Consider the following 21,742-nt stretch of genomic DNA (forward strand, 5'->3'; position numbering starts at 1 on the left):
CGCTAAAACATCGAATGTCCGACGTCGCTGCAGCAAGAACGGGACCAACGACGGCGGAAGAGAATTGATCGGCGTGACACAACTGCAACCCTTCTGCAGATTTCAATGGTGAACCATCAACAAGTGTCAGACTGTGAACCATTCAACGAAAAATCACCGAAAGTCCACTTGTGTACCCCTGATGACGGCACAACACAAAGCTCTACGCCTATCCGTGGCCAGTCAACACCGACATTGGACTTTTGATGACTGGAAACCTGTTGCCTGGTCGGACGAGTCTCATATCCAGTTGTTTCAAGCGGATGCACTCGTCGGCTACGGAGACCTCATGAATCCATGGACCCTGCATGTCAGCAGGGGAATCGTTAGGCTGGTGGAGGCCCTGCAATGGTGTGGGGTGTTGTGACCATAGAAAATTTTAATTTTTATTCTTGCTTTTGTGGCCATAATAAGAGTCCAGGTTCCATAGGCAAACGGCCAGCCGACATTAAGAAATAGTCCACCAGGACATAGGGATAAGATAAGTGGTGTGGGCTGCCATGTGTGGCTTTTTGATCAAATAACTTAGTGTCTGACATCCTGCCAGAGGAAGCGACATGAATCAAACTTTCACAATTGAGGATGCAAACACCAGGGCGATAATATAGCAAGAGAGAGTGTCAGTCACATGCGAAAATACGCGCGTGGAACCAAATTAAGCTGTGTGCAGCTAGAAACGAAAGTGTCGTGTGGAACCAAAGGCATTCTTGCACAAGCCGACCAATTAGAAACGAGAGTGTCGTGTGGAACCATAGGTATTCTTGTGCAATCCGATAACTTAGAAATGAAAGGGTCGTGTGAAACAAATTAACTCATGCGTATCCAAGTACATGAGAAACGAAATAAAAGGCCAGGCAGCGGAATAGCTAGAAGCAGAGATTCAGATGGTTCGAAATGGTTCAAATGGCTCTGAGCACTATGAGGCTTAACTCCTGAGGTGATCAGCCCCTAGAACTTAGAACTACTTAAACCTAACTAACCTAAGGACATCACACACATCTATGCCAGAGGCAGGATTCGAACCTGCGTCCGTAGGGGTTCCAGACTGTAGCGCCTAGAACCGCTGGGCCACTCCGGCCAGCAGAGATTCAGATGCAGATTCAGAGCCAGTGCCAGCAGCGGGACGCCACAGCTAGACGCCAGTGGGACCGAGCAGTCCCACAGCAGCCGATACAACTGATAAAGACTTCAACTACGAGAAGATGGTGATAGACTCTGGTGAACACTCAGGAGCTGCAGGTCAGGTAGGATTTTCAGGTTTCATTGAAATAGTGTTGAACAGAGGTTGTCAGTGTTTGTCTCAGTTACTTAGAGAGATTTCAGTGCTAACCAAGAACAAGTGATTGCTTTGTACTTGTTTCTTATATGTACTGGAATTAGCTTTGACGTAGCAGGTTTGAATAAATAGACTGAATGTTACTAAGCGGTTTATGGTCCGACAGCTCACATAAGTATATGTGAGAATAAATTTGATAGAAACTAACCAATCTTTTCTGTCTATCGCAATTCTGTAACCTATTTTCAGGAAACATATTTGCTTCAAACCAAGGAGATTCTCTCCCTCTCATCTCTGATATAAAGGTTGACAGCAATTTATAACTAACCCATTGTCGTTAACGTCACGATTGCGCTACGCATTTTGCACTTACTTCATTCTGGAACAGTGAGGCTGTGCCGGGTTGTGTGCAGTTGGAGTGATATTGGACCCCTGATACGTCTAGATACGAATCTGACAGGTGACACGTATGTAACAATCCTGTTTGATCACCTGCATCCATTCATGTCCATTGTGCATGCCGACGGACTTGGGCAATTCCAGCAGGACAATGCGACACCCAACACGTCCAGAATTGATACAGAGTGGCTCCAGGAACACTCTTCTGGGTTCAACGCTTCTGCTGGTCACCAGAATCCCCAGAAATGAATTTTATTGGGCATATCTGGAATGCGTTGCTACATGCTGTTCAGAAGAGATGTTCAGTCCCCCGTACTCTTACGGATTTATGGACAGCCCTGTAGGGTTCATGGAGTCAGTTCCCTCCAGCACTACTTCAGACATTGTTACGACGTGTTGTAGCACTTCTGCATGTTCGTGGGGGCCCTACGCGATATTAGCCGAGTGTACCAGTTTCTTTGGGTCTTCACTGTAGATACATCTTTCTGCGTGAAAAGGGCTTTCTTCCAGGTACGGTATCGTAAATGTTTTTTCTTGCACCCTCTTGATAGCAACGTCATTTTCCAAAAAGCTTTAATCTTGGAATAATCCCCTTTCATTGGTGATCATCTTCGCGTATCGACTAATCGAATACCTAATCCACTGTGTGTTATGCTTCGCTTTTCTTAATTGAGGTCATTTGTTGAATGATAGTACTAAATTGTACGCATAACATGATAAATTATGAGGCTGTCATGTATACCATGCAGGCATTGCGACGAAAGAAGTAGATGAAGTGTGCTCATTTCGGTTTGATTATATAAAAAAATATGTATCAGAAAATGTCAAAGATCTTTGTTTGTTTCCGGTGATTGCGGTTGGGCAAAATATGAATAACTGCAAGATTCCAGTAGGCCAATATTTGGTCAACAAAAAACATTTTGATAAAGTGGAGCAGTGTTTTCCTATTCGTCAACATTCGTAAAACGTGTGTGACAGGAAATGTTCCACGGTGAAACAGGTACCAGAGGGGCTCAGAGAGTGTGGATGGCGAAATAGTATTGTGAAATCAATTCTTCCAAAAATCGTAGGCTCATGTAACGAATTTGGCAGGGGCCGACTGGAATTACATCGAAAATACAACAAAAAATTAATCATTGAAAGATTATTTAATTAAACAGAGATTTTGAAAAGTTTGTTTTTATACTTACGTTCCAGTGACATCAATAACGTGTGATCATGGGGGTGTCTTCGTTATTTATCACTCTGGCCTCTTTGACTGAAACAAAACTTTGAGACAGATACATATGTTTACTGCTAGAACAGTTTCCAAATCGTTTTATAGTGGTTTATTAATAACAAGGTGAACAAATTCCTCTTGGTGTAAGCCCACTCCACACAACAGACTACACAGTCACCAAAACCACTGTAGTACAACAATTACATTATTACACTGACTTGGAGCACAGTGGTCGCATCTGTGAACTGCCTCCAGCTGAGTTTTCTACTCCCCCTACATATGTGTTCTTGACAACAAAGTTAACAAAACTATAGTGCAAATTTACATTATTGACAATTAATAGTTCAAAGTTATTATAAATAACTATACACAAAACCTTTCGTATTTTGTGCCCAAACTGGCGTATACAATATAGAAGATTTTTACAAAATATATACATCACATTATACAAAACAGTGTAAAACATCAATGCCAACCTAATTTTTTTTAAATCGTGGCTTAATTAGCTAATGGAAAATAATGCTAGCATATAATGGACGAACATAACATACAAGTAAACGAATGAAATAATAAATTTTATGAAATTTAATCTATTACATGAAACCACTTATTTTGTGGAGGTATATTTGGTACAATCGGAAATACGAAACTTTCACTAAATTGTCTCTTCAGAGAGTATTTTATTAAAGTATCGAAAAAGAAATATAAAACAAGGGGTTGTTTTATTTCACTCACCATCAAGCTAACACAAACTTAAAACATGTACAACGTCTTTATGTGGTGGCCAACATACGATATTTGTTGTCGTACAAATCAAAACACAGGCATGTTCCACAATGCCAGAAAGTTAGTGTTCAACCATGTTTTGTATGCATTAAGTTACAACTAGGTGTTGTGACATAATCCGATCTTTTACATCTGGAGGTGTGTGTTGCTTTTAACTTTCAAAAGGCTTACACAGGACCAGTGGCTAGTAGCAGGAACAAAATGCAGGATCTTCAACGTCTACCTGATGATACTATGCACGTATACAGGTATTTCTGTCATGGTTTCGTGTAATGGTCTGTATGTAACAATGCAGCTGCTACTGCCTCAGATGATGACCAATCAAACCATTTTGTATGAACTTTGGTTAGCGCTGCAGTACTGTCACAATGTAAGAGTGTGAGATAGAAGCAACTTAAACACTACTAAAAACGTGACTTCATAATGCATATGAATTACTTCCTCAAGAAAAGGAACTTTTTCCAAGATTTTGGACATATTTTTCTCAAAAATATTGCAATAACTAGCTACTACAGGGAGCGAAAGGCTATTTACAATTTGTACAGAAAGCAGATGGCAATTATAAGAGTCGAAGGGTATGAAAGGGAAGCAGTGATTGGGAAGGGAGTCAGACAGGGTTGTAGCCTATCCCCGATGTTATTCGATCTATATATTGAGCAAGCAATAAAGGAAACAAAAGAAAATTTCGGAGTGGGTATAAAACCCATGGAGAAGAAATAAAAACTGAGGTTCGCCGATGACATTGTGATTCTGTCAGAGACAACAAAGGACTTGGAAGAGCAGCTGAACGGATTGGACAGTGTCTTGAAAGGAGGGTATAAGATGAACATCAACAAAAGCAAAACGAGGATAATGAAATGTAGTCAAATTAAATCGGGTGATGCTGAGGGAATTAGATTAGGAAATGAGACACTTAAAGTAGTACAGGAGTTTTGCTATTTGGGGGGCAAAATAACTGATGATGGTAGAAGTAGAGAGGATATAAAATGTAGAATGGTAGTGGCAAGGAAAGTGTTTCTGAAGAAGAAAAATTTATTATCATAGAGTATAGATTTAAGTGTCAGGAAGTCATTTCTGAAAGTATTTGTATAGAGTGTAGCCATGTATGGAAGTGAAACGTGGAAAATAAATAGTTTAGACAAAAAGAGAATAGAAGCTTTCGACATGTGGTGCTACAGAAGAATGCTGCAGATTAGATCACATAACTAATGAGGAGGTATTGAATATAATTGGGGAGAAGAAGAGTTTGTGGCACAACTTGACTCGAAGAAGGGATCGGTTGGTAGGACATGTTCTGAGGCATCGAGGGATCACCAATTTAGTATTGGAGGGCAGCGCAGAGGGTAAAAATCGTGGAGGGTGACCAAGAGATGAATACACTAAGCAGATTGAGAAGGATGTAGGCTGCAGTAGGTACTGGGAGATGAAGAAGCTTGCACAGGACAGAGTGCCATGGAGAGCTGCATCAAACCAGTCTCAAGACTGAAGACCACAACAACAACAACAACAACAGCTACTACAGTAGTTGTGAAATATCCATTTTGTTCTGTTCTTTAAGCCTTGGAAAGCCCATCCTGTTACATTCCATAAATTCACCCGCACAAAGTTTTCCTTTGTTCCTGTTGTTCCTGAAAATATTCTACAGTAAGCTCCTTAAATTATACACCATGTGATAAAAAGTATCCGGACACCCCACAAAAACATACGTTTTTCATATTAGGTGCATCGTGCTGCCACCTACAGCCGGGTACTCTAAGTCTGCGACCTCAGTAGTCATCGTTAGAGAGCACAATGGGACGTACCGCGGAACTCACAGACTTCGAAGGTGTTCAGGTGATTGGCCGTCACTTGTGTCATGCGTCTGTACGCGAGGTTTCCACGCTTCCAAACATCCCTAAGTCCACTCTTTCCCATGTCATACTGAAGTGTAAGCGTGGACACGTTCAGCACTAAAGCGTAGAGACCGACCTCGTCTGTAGACTGACACAGACCGCCGACAGTTCAAGAGGGTCGTAATGTGTAATAGGCAGACATCTATCCAGACCATCACACAGGAATTCCAAAAGGCATCAGGATCCATGCAAGTAATATTACATTGCATCTTTCAAGACGATCGAGCACCTGTTCACTGCCTGTGGCTGAGTGGTTACACGACAGTAAGATCCCTGTAATGGGCTGACCAGCACAGAGTCCTTACCTCAATCCTATAGAACACCTTTGGAATGTTTTAGAACTCCTACTTCGTGCCAGGTCTCACCGAACGACAACCATACCTCTCCGCGGTGTTGCACTTCGTGAAGAATGGGCTGTCATTCCCCTATAAACCTTCCAGCACCCGACTGAATGTATGCCTACGAGAGTGGAAGCTGTCATCAAGGCTAAGGGTGGGCAAACACCATATCGAATTCGAGCATTACCGATAGAGGGCGCCACAAACTTGTAAGTCATCTTCAGCCAGGTGTCCGGATACTTTTGATCACATAGTGTAGTGTGTCCTGTGCAAGCCTCTTCATCTCCCTATAACCACTACATCCTGGACCCACTACAATCAGGCCTTCCTCTCCCTCTATAATGTTTACCCCTAATCTTCCTTCAATTACAAAACTGGTCAGTTGTTGGTGCCTCGGAATGTGTCCTATTAACGCAGCTCTTCTTTTAGTTAAGCTGTCCTACGATTTTCTTTTCTACTCTCTTTCATTTAGTACGCCCTAATGTTTTACTCGATTTACCTAACTTTTACCATTCTTGCACAGAACCTCATATCAAAAGCTTCTATTCTCTGCTCGTCTGAACTGCTTATCATCTATGCTCCAATTCTATAAAAGGCTACACCCTAAATAAACACTTTCAGAAAGGTCTTCCTAGCACTTAAGTTTACGTAGCCGTTAACAAATTTCTGTTTTTAGGAAATGCTTTTCTTGCTATTCACAGGCTGTATTTCATGTCTTCCCTATCGCGGCCATTACCAGTTAATTTGCTGTCCAAAAATGGCTGAGTCACATACACCTTTTCTACATCGGCGTCTACATGATTACTTTGCAATTAACATTTAAGTGTATGCTGGAGGGTTCATCTAACCACCTTCAGACTCTTTTTCTACTATTCCACTCTTGCACAGTGTGTGGGAAAAATGGACACTTAAATCTTTTTCTACGAGTTGTCATTTCCTTTATTTTGTTATGGTGATAACTTTTTTCTACGTAGGTAGACATCAAAAAAAAATTTCACAAAAATTCATAGGAGAACGTTGGTGATTGAAATTACGTGTAAAACAAGACGCATTTGTTTTAATGACTGCCGATTGCCACTCCAATTCTGGGTGTCACATCAGTGACACTCTCTTCCCCCATTTCACAATAATACTAAATTTCTTTGGACTTTTTCGAAGTCCTCTGTATGGTAAAGATCCCACATCGCGCTGCAATAACTATGGTAGAGGACGGAAAAGCGTAGTTTAAGCAGTTCCTTTAGCAGGCCAGTTCCATCTTGTAAGTGTTCTGCAAATAAAAGGCAGTCTTAGGTTTGCCTTCCCACATTGTTGTTTGAGTGATATTTATAATTTAAGTTGTTCGTCACTGTAATTCGGAAGTTTTTAGTTGAATTTACAGAGAGTACATTTGTTTGATATATAATCAAAATCTGATTCTTTGCTTTTAGTGTCCATCTGGGTGACCTCAGTCTTTCTCTTATTTAGGGTCCACTGTCAATTTTCGCATTATACAGATGCCTTTTACAAATCATTTTGTAATTGGTTTTCCTCATCTGATGACTTCGTTAGACACTAAATAACGGTATCATCTGCACATAATCGAACAAAACTGTTCAAATTGTCTCCCATACCGTTCACGCAGTGTGTTTCCGTAAGAGAGTGCAAAAATTTTTCAGGACATAGAGGATGTTCCACTGAACAATTTTAGATAGGGAACCTTGAGCTAGGAGAAGCCAGCTTATAATACGCCAAAGCTGGCCGGAGTGTCCGAGGGTTTCTAGGCGCTACAGTCAGGAACAGCGCGACCGCTACGGTCGCAGGTTCGATTCCTGCCTCGGGCATGGATGTGTGTGATGTCGTTAGGTTATTTAGGTTTAAGTACTTCTAAGACCCCCGTGGTCTAGGGGTAGCGTCTTTGATTCATAATTAAAACGTTTTTGGTCCCGGGTTCGATCCCCGCCACTGCCTAAATTTTGATTATATAGTCAGCATTGGCGGCCGAAGACTTCCGGCATAAGGAGTCAGCCTCATTCTGACAACGGCCTTGTCAAAGAGGGCGGAGCAGCGGATAGAGGTTCAGGGCACTCTCTTGTCCTAGGGGTGGGAAATTGCCCCTAAAGGCGGAAGAATCAGCAATGATCAACGACATGAGGATGCAGAAGGCAATGGAAACCACTGCATTAAAGACACGTAACGAGTATCCACAGGACATGTGGCCTGTATTGAAAAAGTGTTATGATGATCTCTCCATTGGCAAAAGATTCCGGAATAGTCCCGCATTCGGATCTCCGGGAGGGGACTGCCAAGGGGGAGGTTACCATGAGAAAAACATTGAATAATCAACGAATGGATAACGTTCTACGAGTCGGGGCGTGGAATGTCAGAAGCTTGAACGTGGTAGGGAAACTAGAAAATCTGAAAAGGGAAATTCAAAGGCTCAATCTAGATATCGTAGGGGTCAGTGAAGTGAAGTGGAAGGAAGACAAGGATTTCTGGTCAGCTGAGTATCCTGTAATATCAACAGCAGCAGAAAATGGTATAACAGGTGTAGGATTCTTATGAATAAGAAGGTAGGGCAGAGGGTGTGTTACTGTGAACAGTTCAGTGACCGGTTTGTTCTAATCAGAATCTACAGCAGACCAACACCGACAACGATAGTTCAGGTATACATGCCGACGTCGCAATCTGAAGATGAACAGAGAGAGAAAGTGTATGAGGATATTGAAAGGGTAATGCAGTACGTAAAGGGGGACGAAAATCTAATAGTCATGGGTGACTGGAATGCAGTTATATGAAAAGGAGTAGAAGAAAAGGTCACAGGAGAATATGGGCTTTGGACAAGGAATGAAAGAGGAGAAAGACTAATTGAGTTCTGTAACAAGTTTCAGCTAGTAATAGCGAATACCCTGTTCAAGAATCACAAGAGGAGGAGGTATACTTGGAAAAGGCCGGGAGATACGGGAAGATTTCAATTAGATTACATCATGGTCAGACAGAGATTCCGAAATCAGATACTGGATTGTAAGGCGTACCCAGGAGCAGATATAGAGTCAGATCACAATATAGTAGTGATGAAGCGCAGGCTGAAGTTCAAGGCATTAGTCAGGAAGAATCAGTACGCAAAGAAGTGGATATGGAAGTACTAAGGAATGACGAGATACGTTTGAAGTTCTCTAACGCTATAGATACAGCAATAAGGAATAGCGCAATAGGCAACACAGTTGAAGAGGAACAGACGTCTCTAAAAAGGGCCATCACAGAAGATGGGAAGGAAAACATAGGTACAAAGAAGGTAGCTGCGAAGAAACCATGGGTAACAGAAGAAATACTTCAGTTGATTGATGAAAGGAGGAAGTACAAACATGTTCCGGGAAAATCAGGAATACAGAAATACAAGTCGCTGAGGAATGAAATAAATAGGAAGTGCAGGGAAGCTAAGACGAAATGGCTGCAGGAAAAATGTGAAGACATCGAAAAAGATATGATTGTCGGAAGGACAGACTCAGCATACAGGAAAGTCAAAACAACCTTTGGTGACATTAAAAGCAACGATGGTAACATTAAGAGTGCAACGGGAATTCCACTGTTAAATGCAGAGGAGAGAGCAGATATGTGGAAAGAATACATTGAAAGCCTCTATGAGGGTGAAGATTTGTCTGATGTGATAGAAGAAGAAACAGGAGTGGATTTAGAAGAGATATGGGATCCAGTATTAGAATCGGAATTTAAAAGAGCTTTGGAGGACTTACGGTCAAATAAGGCAGAAGGGATAGATAACATTCCATCAGAATTTCTAAAATCATTAGGGGAAGTGGCAACAAAACGACTATTCACGTTGGTGTGTAGAATATATGAGTCTGGCGACATACCATCTGCCTTTCGGAAAAGCATCATCCACACAATTCCGAAGACGGCAAGAGCTGACAAGTGCGAGAATTATCGCACAATCAGCTTAACAGCTCATGCATCGAAGCTGTTTACAAGAATAATATACAGAAGAATGGAAAAGACTATTGAGAATGCGCTGGATGACGATCAGTTTGGCTTTAGGAAAAGTAAAGGCACGAGAGAGGCAATTCTGACGTTACGGCTGATAATGGAAGCAAGGCTAAAGAAAAATCAAGACACGTTCATAGGATTTGTCGAACTGGAAAAAGCGTTCTACAATATAAATTGCTGCAAGCTGTTCGAGATTCTGAAAAATGTAGGGGTAAGCTATAGGGAGAGACGGGTCATATATAATATGTACAACAACCAAGAGGGAATAATAAGAGTGGACGATCAAGAACGAAGTGCTCGTATTAAGAAGGGTGTAAGACAAGGCTGTAGCCTTTCGCCCCTACTCTTCAATCTGTACATCGACGAAGCAATGATCGAAATAAAAGAAAGGTTCAGGAGTGGAATTAAAATACAAGGTGAAAGGATATCAATGATATGATTCGCTGATGACATTGCTATCCTGAGTGAAAGTGAAGAAGAATTAAATGATCTGCTGAACAGAATGAACAGTCTAATGAGTACACAGTATGGTTTAAGAGTAAATCGGAGAAAGACGAAGGTAATGAGAAGTAGTAGAAATGAGAACAGCGAGAAACTTAACATCAGGATTGATGGTCACGAAGTCAATGAAGTTAAGGAACTCTGCTACCTAGGCAGTAAAATAACCAACGACGGACGGAGCAAGGAGGACATCAAAAGCAGACTCGCTATGGCAAAAAGACATTTCTGGCCAATAGAAGTCTACTAATATCAAATACCGGCCTTAATTTGAGGAAGAAATTTCTGAGGATGTACGTCTGGAGTACAGCATTGTATGGTAGTGAAACATGGACTGTGGGAAAACCGGAACAGAAGAGAATCGAAGCATTTGAGATGTGGTGCTATAGACGAATGTTGAAAATTAGGTGGACTGATAAGGTAAGGAATGAGGTTCTACGCAGAATCGGAGAGGAAAGGAATATGTGGAAAACACTGATAAGGAGAAGGGACAGGATGATAGGACATCTGCTAAGACATGAGGGAATGACTTCCATGGTACTAGAGGGAGCTGTAGAGGGCAAAAACTGTAGAGGAAGACAGAGACTGGAATACGTCAAGCAAATAATTGAGGACGTAGGTTGCAAGTGCTACACTGAGATGAAGAGGTTAGCACAGGAAAGGAATTCGTGGCGGGCCGCATCAAACCAGTCAGTAGACTGATGAAAAAAAAAAAAAAAAAAAAAAAAAAAAAAAAAAAAACTGCTTCTGTGTGTATATGCGGGATTGTGTAGTGTTTTGCTTTGAAAGTCTCGCGTGGTTTCACCTGAAATTCGTACATAAATCCTGTCATCGTTCCTGGAACATTGTTAAAACCTGTTTTAGGTTGCACAAGAATATTAACTAATTCTGTGCACTCTGTGTCGTCTTTTGCTATACTGTCTCCAACCCTGCGTGTAATTGTCTCTAATACATTATACTCCAGTTCCTCTGCCATGTCGTTATTATCTGTATTCGTGTATAGTGTGAGATAAGAATCGTTTTCCTTAGAATCTGCAATAATCTTGATCCTGTGCAAATTTTGTTCTTCTGGTAATACTGTGTTTTGAAATCTCACTACTATTTCACTGTCTTCCTTCTGTAATGTCAGGTATGACGATTTAAAGTCAATCTTTGCGTCGTACTGTACGAGATAATTCATTCCTAATATTATATCAGTTGTTAAATGTGGAACTATCCAAAAATTGCTGTTTTGAAAGTTTGCCCTGCAAAAACAAACGTTAATTGTGTCTGTCTTTTGACTTCAATGATTTTTCCCTGGAAATGCTCCCTTAACTTTAGAATACTGGGTTATCATTATTACTATTGCATCTGTTAAATGCGTCTTCGTTAGTTACGCACATTGGTAAGCCTGAAACAATTATTGCTAAAATATTTTGTGACTTTAAATTTATCTGGATTATTGGGTGGCATATAGTTTTCTGCATGACTGGTTTTTCGTGTAACGATGTGTATCCCACGTCGTTGAATGTAATGGCATTCTCTATCGTTATCTTTTCTCTGTCCTTATCCATAGAGTCATTTAGAGATTCATCACAGGATATCTCTAGTCATAAATGTTCTGACATTTCATTTTCTGTCGGGGAGTGTCGTGTGTTATCTATGAGCTGTACTGTTCTACCGTTGTGATTATTACCGGTAGGTGGCGGATGAAATCTGGTGTCTGATACATTGATACGATAATTTGGTTGATGTGCACTCTTTGAATTTCTGTGAAAATAATCATTGTAGAATGTCCTTTGCGGTCGGTGTTCGTTTTCTCTCCTTCTGTCGTCATAACTGAGGTTATACGGCGAGGCACGTGTGTTTCTCTGAAAAGGCTGTCTTTGTTCGTTTTGTGTACTTTGCGGCTGACCCTTGTAATTGTTTGTACCTGTCGTATTTTCTTGGCGATGAGTCATGTGAAATTTTGATCGGTTCGGCATTTCCTGTCGTATATGTGTCGTGTTATTTGGATGGCTTTGTTGTTGTCTTGAATTGTGATGTACATTGTTATTATACTGCTGTTCATCGAATTCCTGAGTGTATTCTCAGTTACAGTTTTCATTTTCGCTGCGAAAGCGTTTATTATGACTGTTATTGCCAAATCGTGTTTGCTCAAAATTAGTATTGTTTGTCTGGTTTGGGTTATGTCGTGAAAAGTTCTTATTAACAAATGCGTAATCTGCCTGGTGTAACTCTAGCAATTGCAGGATGTCTCTAAATGTGTAAACGCTGTTATTTTGCTGGTCTGTTAATAATGACACTTTTAATGGTCTGGGAAGTTTTGAAATACACAGTTGTATTAATGCGGATTGACTGTATGGCTCATTGAGGTATTGGTTTTGTTCAACCATATACTCGAAAAACTGTGTGATTGTTGGGAAAGTAGAATTATCGAAATTTGGCAGACTAATTAGCAGATCTTTAATGCTACTCTGTGTGGTATCTGACCAATATGCTGCTAGAAATACTTCCTAGAATGCATCTACTGAAAAACACTGTCTAGCAATTGGTCGCATTCTTCTCGCTGGTTCCCCTTCAAGAAAACTAATATTAAATTCTAGCTTATGTTGGCCACGGTGGTGGGAGAGCTGCACTGAATTGTTGAATCGAGTCCCGTGGATGTATTTGCGTCCTGTCGCTTCTAAATGTTTTATACTTTCTCACTGAAAGGAAATGCTTGTGGTCGAAACCGTCATGTCTTTGTGTGTAATTATTTTCGTAATGTTGTGAATATGAATTTTTCGAGTCTTTCTGCCTGGTTAAGATCTCTTACCCTACATCTACATCTACATCCATACTCCGCAAGCCACCTCACGGTGTGTGGCGGAGGGTACCCTGAGTACCTCTATCGGTTCTCCCTTCTATTCCAGTCTCGTATTGTACGTGGAAAGAAGGATTGTCGGTATGCTCCTGTGTGGGCTCTAATCTCTCTGATTTTATCCTCATGGTCTCTTCGCGAGATATACGTAGGAGGGAGCAATATACTGCTTGACTCTTCGGTGAAGGTATGTTCTCGAAACTTTAACAAAAGCCCGTACCGGGCTACTGAGCGTCTCTCCTGCAGTGTCTTCCACTGGAGTTTATCTATCATCTCCGTAACGCTTTCGCGATTACTAAATGATCCTGTAACGAAGCGCGCTGCTCTCCGTTGGATCTTCTATATCTCTTCTATCAACCCTATCTGGTACGGATCCCACACTGCTGAGCAGTATTCAAGCAGTGGGCGAACAAGCGTACTGTAACCTACTTCCTTTGTTGTCGGATTGCATTTCCTTAGGATTCTTCCAATGAATCTCAGTCTGGCATCTGCTTTACCGACGATCAACTTTATATGACCATTCCATTTTAAATCACTCCTAATGCGTACTCCCAGATAATTTATGGAATTAACTGCTTCCAGTTGCTGACCTGCTATATTGTAGCTAAATGATAAGGGACCTATCTTTCTATGTATTCGCATCACATTACACTCGTCTACATTGAGATTCAATTGCCATTCCGTGCACCATGCGTCAATTCGCTGCAGATCCTCCTGCATTTCAGCACAATTTTCCATTGTTACAACCTCTCGATACTCCACAGCATCATCCGAAAAAAGCCTCAGTGAACTTCCGATGTCATCCACCAGGTCATTTATGTATATTGTGAATAGCAACGGTCCTACGACACTCCCCTGCGGCACACCTGAAATCACTCTTACTTCTGAAGACTTCTCTCCATTGAGAATGACATGCTGCGTTCTGTTATCTAGGAACTCCTTAATCCAATCACACAATAGATCTGATAGTCCGTATGCTCTTACTTTGTTCATTAAACGACTGTGGGGAACTGTATCGAACGCCTTGCGGAAGTCAAGAAACACAGCATCTACCTGGGAACCCGTGTCTAAGGCCCTCTGAGTCTCGTGAACGAATAGCGCGAGCTGGGTTTCACACGACCGTCTTTTTCGAAACCCATAGTGATTCCTACAGAATACATTTCTAGTCTCCGGAAGATCTCTTACTCTCTGAAGTGTACCGACATTATATGTATTGTGCATCTGAGGCATGTCGTAATGGTGTGTGTTCTGTTGGAATTGATTGTTTGCAGTTGTTTCTTGTGCGTCAGCTATCCTTTGCTGTAAAGAATTGATTTTCGGATGTAACAAATTATTACGTGATTCTAGGACTGCGAATGTTTGTTGCACATTTGTAATTTGCGTATCTTTACTATTAGAAATCTGTTGAATTGAGGCTGGTGTAGTGTCATCTGATTTCCTGTCATTGGTAGTATCTAACAGGTCTATTCTTGTAGTGAGTTCGTTGACCTTTTCTGTCAATTCCTTTCGTAATTTACGATTACTTTTGGTTAGTTTCTTAAAATCTGCTTTCAAATTTTCTGAGTCTTGATTGATTTCTATGTGTTCCATTTTGTCAGTTAGTGTCAAAACTTCTTCTGTCAGTTTATCCCTAATATTCTGGATTTCAGTGTGTGTAGAAAATTTTGCCTCAATTGTATGTTTTTGGTTTTCCGTGAGCGTCTCTTGTATTTGATTATTTGTCTCCTTAACCGTTTCGATTTCTTCCGAAATCGAGTGTATGTGATTGTCCCCGTAAGTTTTTCCCTGAGCAAACACTTACTTTTTGTCGTCCTGTCGCTGTTTATTAATTGTTTGTGATAGTTCTTTTCGCTCTTTATTCTGCGATCGCACCAGTTTGCGGTGACGTATAAAACAGTTTTCTGTGTGATTGTTAAATCGTTCATCAATGTGAGCGTTTTGTTTAGAAAAGTTCTCTGTCATTGTTTCTCGTATACTTACCATGAATGCTACTTGTTTATCTGTTATGTCTTGAATCTTGGCGTGTAATTCTTGGTTTGATTTTTCAGCAACTGCTTGAATTTCTACTTTGATTCCGTGTTTTAGATTTTGGTACATTTTGTCTAATTTCTGATCTGTGTGTGTGCGTTCTGCCTTAATTTCGTTTTGTAGGTCTGCTGATTCTTGTGCCCTTCTGTTAGTTTTGATTCATGTCTTGTCTCATTTGTAGCAAAAATGCCATTATTGGATCCGTTTCGGATTGACTTTTGTGTGTATTTGTATTCGTTGTTAAAGGTTGTACATCTGTGTTCATTTGAACATCCTCAGACGATTGTAATCGTGTCACCTCTTCTGTGGTTTCGGAATTTTTGTCAATAAAACTGTGGTATCTGCTACGCAGATTGTATAGCTGTGTACCGTTTGAATCTGCTTCGCCACGTAATGGAGTCACACTGTTTAACTGCATTATAGTGGTTTCCTTACTGAAACTATTATGTCTGCTACAGGTAATTTGTGGCTGTGTAGCGTCTATTGTATTTAAAAACAATTTATTTTGCACTAATGTCTCAGTATCAGTTGGCATTTCTGAAGTTGATTGTTCGTCAAAAGCATTCATATTATTATTGCACTGGAATGTCTGTTCACCTAACGTTTCACTACCGCGTTTTTCACACGTATTACTTCTGTCTATTCCTGAAAAGAATTTCTCGTCAGCATTTTCTACACTTTTACCACATTGAGAACGAGTAATTATTCTGCGGGACATTGTCTTCTATATAAAAATCACGCAACAAAATACACTCCTGGAAATGGAAAACAGAACACATTGACACCAGTGTGTCAGACCCACCATACTTGCTCCGGACACTGCGAGAGGGCTGTACAAGCAATGATCACACGCACGGCACAGCGGACACACCAGGAACCGCGGTGTTGGCCGTCGAATGGCGCTAGCTGCGCAGCATTTGTGCACTGCCGCCGTCAGTGTCAGACAGTTTGCAGTGGCATACGGAGCTCCATCGCAGTCTTTAACACTGGTAGCATGCCGCGACAGCGTGGACGTGAACCGTATGTGCAGTTGACGGACTTTGAGCGAGGGCGTATAGTGGGCATACGGGAGGCCGGGTGGACGTACCGCCGAATTGCTCAACACGTGGGGCTTGAGGTCTCCACAGTACATCGATGTTGTTGCCAGTGGTCGGCGGAAGGTGCACGTGCCCGTCGACCTGGGACCGGACCGCAGCAACGCACGGATGCACGCTAAGACCGCAGGATCCTACGCAGTGAAGTAGGGGACCGCACCGCCACTTCCCAGCAAATTAGGGACACTGTTGCTCCTGGGGTATCGGCGAGGACCATTCGCAACCGTCTCCATGAAGCTGGGCTACGGTCCCGTACACCATTAGGCCGTCTTCCGCTCACGCCCCAACATCGTGCAGCCCGCCTCCAGTGGTGTCGCGACAGGCGTGAATGGAGGGACGAATGGAGACGTGTCGTCTTCAGCGATGAGAGTCGCTTCTGCCTTGGTGCCAATGATGGTCGTATGCATGTTTGGCGCCGTGCAGGTGAGCGCCACAATCAGGACTGCATACGACCGAGGCACACAGGGCCAACACCCGGCATCATGGTGTGGGGAGCGATCTCCTACACTGGCCGTACACCTCTGGTGATCGTCGAGGCGACACTGAATAGTGCACGGTACATCCAAACCGTCATCGAACCCATCGTTCTACCATTCCTAGACCGGCAAGGGAACTTGCTGTTCCAACAGGACAATGCACGTCCGCATGTATCCCGTGCCACCCAACGTGCTCTAGAAGGTGTAAGTCAACTACCCTGGCCAGCAAGATCTCCGGATGTGTCCCCCATTGAGCATGTTTGGGACTGGATGAAGCGTCGTCTCACGCGGTCTGCACGTCCAGCACGAACGCTGGTCCAACTGAGGCGCCAGGTGGAAATGGCATGGCAAGCCGTTCCACAGGACTACATCCAGCATCTCTACGATCGTCTCCATGGGAGAATAGCAGCCTGCATTGCTGCGAAAGGTGGATATACACTGTACTAGTGCCGACATTGTGCATGCTCTGTTGCCTTTGTCTATGTGCCTGTGGTTCTTTCAGTGTGATCATGTGATGTATCTGACCCCAGGAATGTGTCAATAAAGTTTCCCTTTCCTGGGACAATGAATTCACGGTGTTCTTATTTCAATTTCCAGTAGTGTATATCACTCTTCAAAGCGGATTCAACACTGAATAAACACATTTCAATGCAGAATCAATAGAGCAAAAAGAATTGCCGATGGGCTGTGAATTAAAGGTATATAGTTTAATATAAGCGTTGTGCCACTTAACACTAGCTTATTCATGCAATTGTCAGAGTCAGTATATTCATTTTCACAGTAGTTCACTAAAGAGTCTTACCGATTGGATGTCGCCAAATGAAACCTTCTCGTCTCCTATATACCTCTTTTGTTGTTAAGCAATAACCGTCTCCTCTATATCTCTTTTGTTACGCAACCTTCCCTTTTACAATAAACTATGAAACCTTTCTTTTGGATTTCTATCTCTTGCTTCATAATAACAAATGACATCTTCCCTTTGAAATTTATTCTCTTTCTCAATCTTCGCATTCAAATTTAATTGCTGCTTATTAAAAGTGATTTTCTGATTATTTCGACGAAACATAGAATGTGTCGTCGTCGTGGGCCTCAGGCGTTACCCGCAATAACCCAAAACTGTTCCTTACCTTTCTTACTGTTACTGGATCGCCTCCTGACTGCTACATCGAACTGCGACATGAATATACTTACTCTGGTTTACTATACTCTATTAACTGCTGGTGGGCTGTCATAATAAGTGGCTGTATTTATTACCAAATCTGACGTTATTCTTTATTAGCAAAGCTGACGTTATTCTTTAATTAATTAGACTGAAGTTACCTAATTCATAGTTACACTTTTTCTTGACAACAATAAAATTTTTGCGAAGTTTTATTTTGATGGTTTTTGGGATGGATTATAATCAGTAATGCAACATTGCTGGCAAAAATTAATTATAATCTGAAAACGCTTCAAATATTTACTGTTGGTAATGAAATAATTTTACAAAAGTTCAAATGGGACTGACTTTTTACAATAATCTTACAACTAGCATTGCACAAACATACCTTCAGTAGTCTTGAGTTTCGTAAAGAAAATAATTCAATAATATTAGTTCCTCTTATGATAATAGTTAGCTGAGGCCTCTGTACATCCGTTTGTAATCTCTTGTAAGTCACAGCTGGTGGCTGGCAGGCACACCGCTCCTCTCAACCTCTCGCTTCAGACCTGCTACCGACTCGCTTCACTTCTCGCTTACCATTGACTTCCTACGAACGCTAAGGTGCGGTCTCTCCTGCCAACAATGCTTTCTGGTGCAGACAATCCCTGCTACCGTTACACAATGTATCAATACGCGGTCTTCCCGCTCTTTTCTTTAAATGTATTCCTACGCGGTCTCTCCCGCCCTTTTTAAAATTATATCAATTTGCGGTCAACAATACTTTGGTTCACACATTCCCTGCTACCACAATTATTTCCAACGTGGCAAATATTAATTATTCCTACTTAACCCTACTAATAAAATATAAACATCTTTCATAAATTGTGAATTGACAATAGACAATAGAAATATACTCGTCTTACACTGGCGTTGGCAATGAACTGGGTTAAAATTGGTTCAAAACGCGATCTCTTATAACTGACCGACTGACATCGGCAGAAAACGTAAAATACGAAGAACCACTACACCCCAACTACCGTGAAGCCTCTGTGGAAACAACAATTGCACGTGATCCAACTATTTAACGTTACTCCTAACACAGGCCGAAGCTGGAGCTATCTCACCGTAATGTTCCTTCTGCACCGGCGGTCTCCGACGGCGACGGCGCGGCTGTGCGGTTGGCGTGTGGCGTCTCGGGAAGTACACTCCTACACTACTCAGACAACAGACCGCTGTCCATAAACTTCTCTATTTGCAACGATCTTCCCGGCAGCAAAGAGCTGGCGTAGCTAACGTCCACTCAGAACGAAAAAACAAGACGGGAAACAACTTGGCTAACGTCCTCTCAGCACGAGAGCCCAGAACGGAAGACCACTACCGAGAGTCCAGCAAGATCCCTCTTCTCCTTTTGTTTTCTCCCCTCAACTTTTACCGAGTGAATCACATCACTCTCAAAATACCCAGTTTGCCAGTGCCGACCAATGTACGGCCTGGGAACACGTGTCTTTTCCACAAAATTTCACAAGTGAGCTCCACCCTCGCCGGCTGGGCTCAAATGGCGCTGAGCACTATGGGACTTAACATCTATGGTCATAAGTCCCCTAGAACTTAGAGCTACTTAAACCTAACCAACCTAAGGACATCACACACATCCATGCTCGAGGCAGGATTCGAACCTGCGACCGTAGCGGTCTCGCGGTTCCAGACTGAAGCGCCCATAACCGCTCGGCCAAAGCGGCCGGCGAAGAACCACAGCCGTGGGCAATATGACATTTACTGGAAGTATTCTCCCAAGAGAGCACTCGAGATTTTCCCGCCAAAATTCCCCGTCGTAGCGAACACAGATTCTTGGCCCGCATCTCGTGGTCGTTCGCTAGCGTTGTCGCTTCCCACGCCCGGGTCCGATTCCCGGCGGGGTCAGGGATTTTCTCTGCCTCGTTATGGCTGGGTGTTGTGTGCTGTCCTTAGCTTAATTAGGTTTAAGTAGTTCTAAGTTATAGGGGACTGATGACCATAGATGTTAAGTCCCATAGTGGTCAGAGCCATTTGAACCATTTTTGAACAGATTCTTGGATTGAAACTTTGCTATTGCCGCACTTCAGCCAACAAAAATATGGCCATTAGACATTACTGCTTGACCAAATGTATATGGAATGCCAATGGCATAACATAAAAAGGAAGGCGAATTCCGCCACTTCCTAAAAGAAGAGAGAATTGACGTGTGTCTAGTTGTTGAGACACATCTGAAAAATGTGAAGGTCCCTAATTACACCTGCTTCAGGACGGACAGACCACCAGCTGGAGGAGGTACAGCAGTTTACGTCCGCAAGTCTCTTCGACATCACCCAATACAACTACCACCACTCGCCACAACAGAAGCAACAGGAGTGGCAATAGTAAAAATACATCGAGGGGACGCATTCAATTCGTGGCAGTACGCAGGCCACCTAGAGGCATCCTTGAGGAAGCAGACTTTGACGCACTGCTTACAATGAGAGGGAACACCTTCCTAGGCGGAGACTTTAACGCCAAGAATACTACCTGGAACAGCAGGATCACGAACAGCAGCGGACGACGACTCGTACGCACAGCAGACAGACATGATGCCATGGCCATTGGGCCACATGATCCTACCAGCATCGCATCCAGGGGACGCCACGACGTGCTAGTTATTGCAGCCGTCAAAGGAGTGCCACATGCCATTGGCGCCAGCACACGAAAGGCCCTGTCCTCGGATCATCTCCCTGTCATCATTGACATAGACCTAGATGGAGTCCAAGCACCTGCACACAGAGGAATAAACACACGCGGGATTAACTGGGAAATGTACCATCACAACCTGGAACATGAACTAATGGCATTCCCGGATCCCACAGAAGCCGGGCTGGACGCTACACTACTACACTTTACTTCAAAAGCACTGGACGCAGCAACAGCAGCGACCCGACACAGACCGCAGCATCAGAGAGACAACTCAAGGCAACTGCCACCCGCAACCCTCGCCATGATCGCGGAGAAGAACCGCCTTAACCGGGAATAGCTAAACACCAGACTGCCAGCCACCAAACGAACGATCAACAGACTCCAGAGACAGATAAAAGCAGGTATACGAGCCCAGAGATACCAAGAACGGGAAGAAAAAGTAGCGCAACTGGACACACGCGACCAATCAGTTTGGAAACTCACGAAGAGCCTGCTACAAAAAGGAAGCAGAATACCACCGATAGAAGTGAACAACGAATTCATCTGCTAACCGGACGCAAAGGCAAATGCCCTGGCGGACATGTTCGCAGAAAATTTCAAACCGATCGAAGACCCGGTAGACGATGCCCATATTCAGCTTGTTAAGAACGACTACCAAGGTTCCTACAGCAACAAGCAGACGATATCATAGAACCCATATCAATCGAAGAAGTGGAGCTAGAAATTAAAGCCCTCAACCCAAGAAAGGCAGGAGGTCCATGACCTACTAACGAACAAATTAATACAACAAATGCCACCAATTGCAAGCTCACTACTCGCCGCAGGAGTGTAGTAAGACAGAGATTTAGGAAACAGGTTTTAAATTGTAAGACATTTCCAGGGGCAGATGTGGACTCTGACCACAATCTATTGGTTATGAACTGTAAATTAAAACTGAAGAAACTGCAAAAAGGTGGGAATTTAAGGAGATGGGACCTGGATAAACTGAAAGAACCAGAGGTCGTACAGAGTTTCAGGGAGAGCATAAGGGAAC

Source organism: Schistocerca gregaria, chromosome 11 (assembly GCF_023897955.1).
Source record: "Schistocerca gregaria isolate iqSchGreg1 chromosome 11, iqSchGreg1.2, whole genome shotgun sequence".
NCBI lineage: Eukaryota > Metazoa > Arthropoda > Insecta > Orthoptera > Acrididae > Schistocerca > Schistocerca gregaria.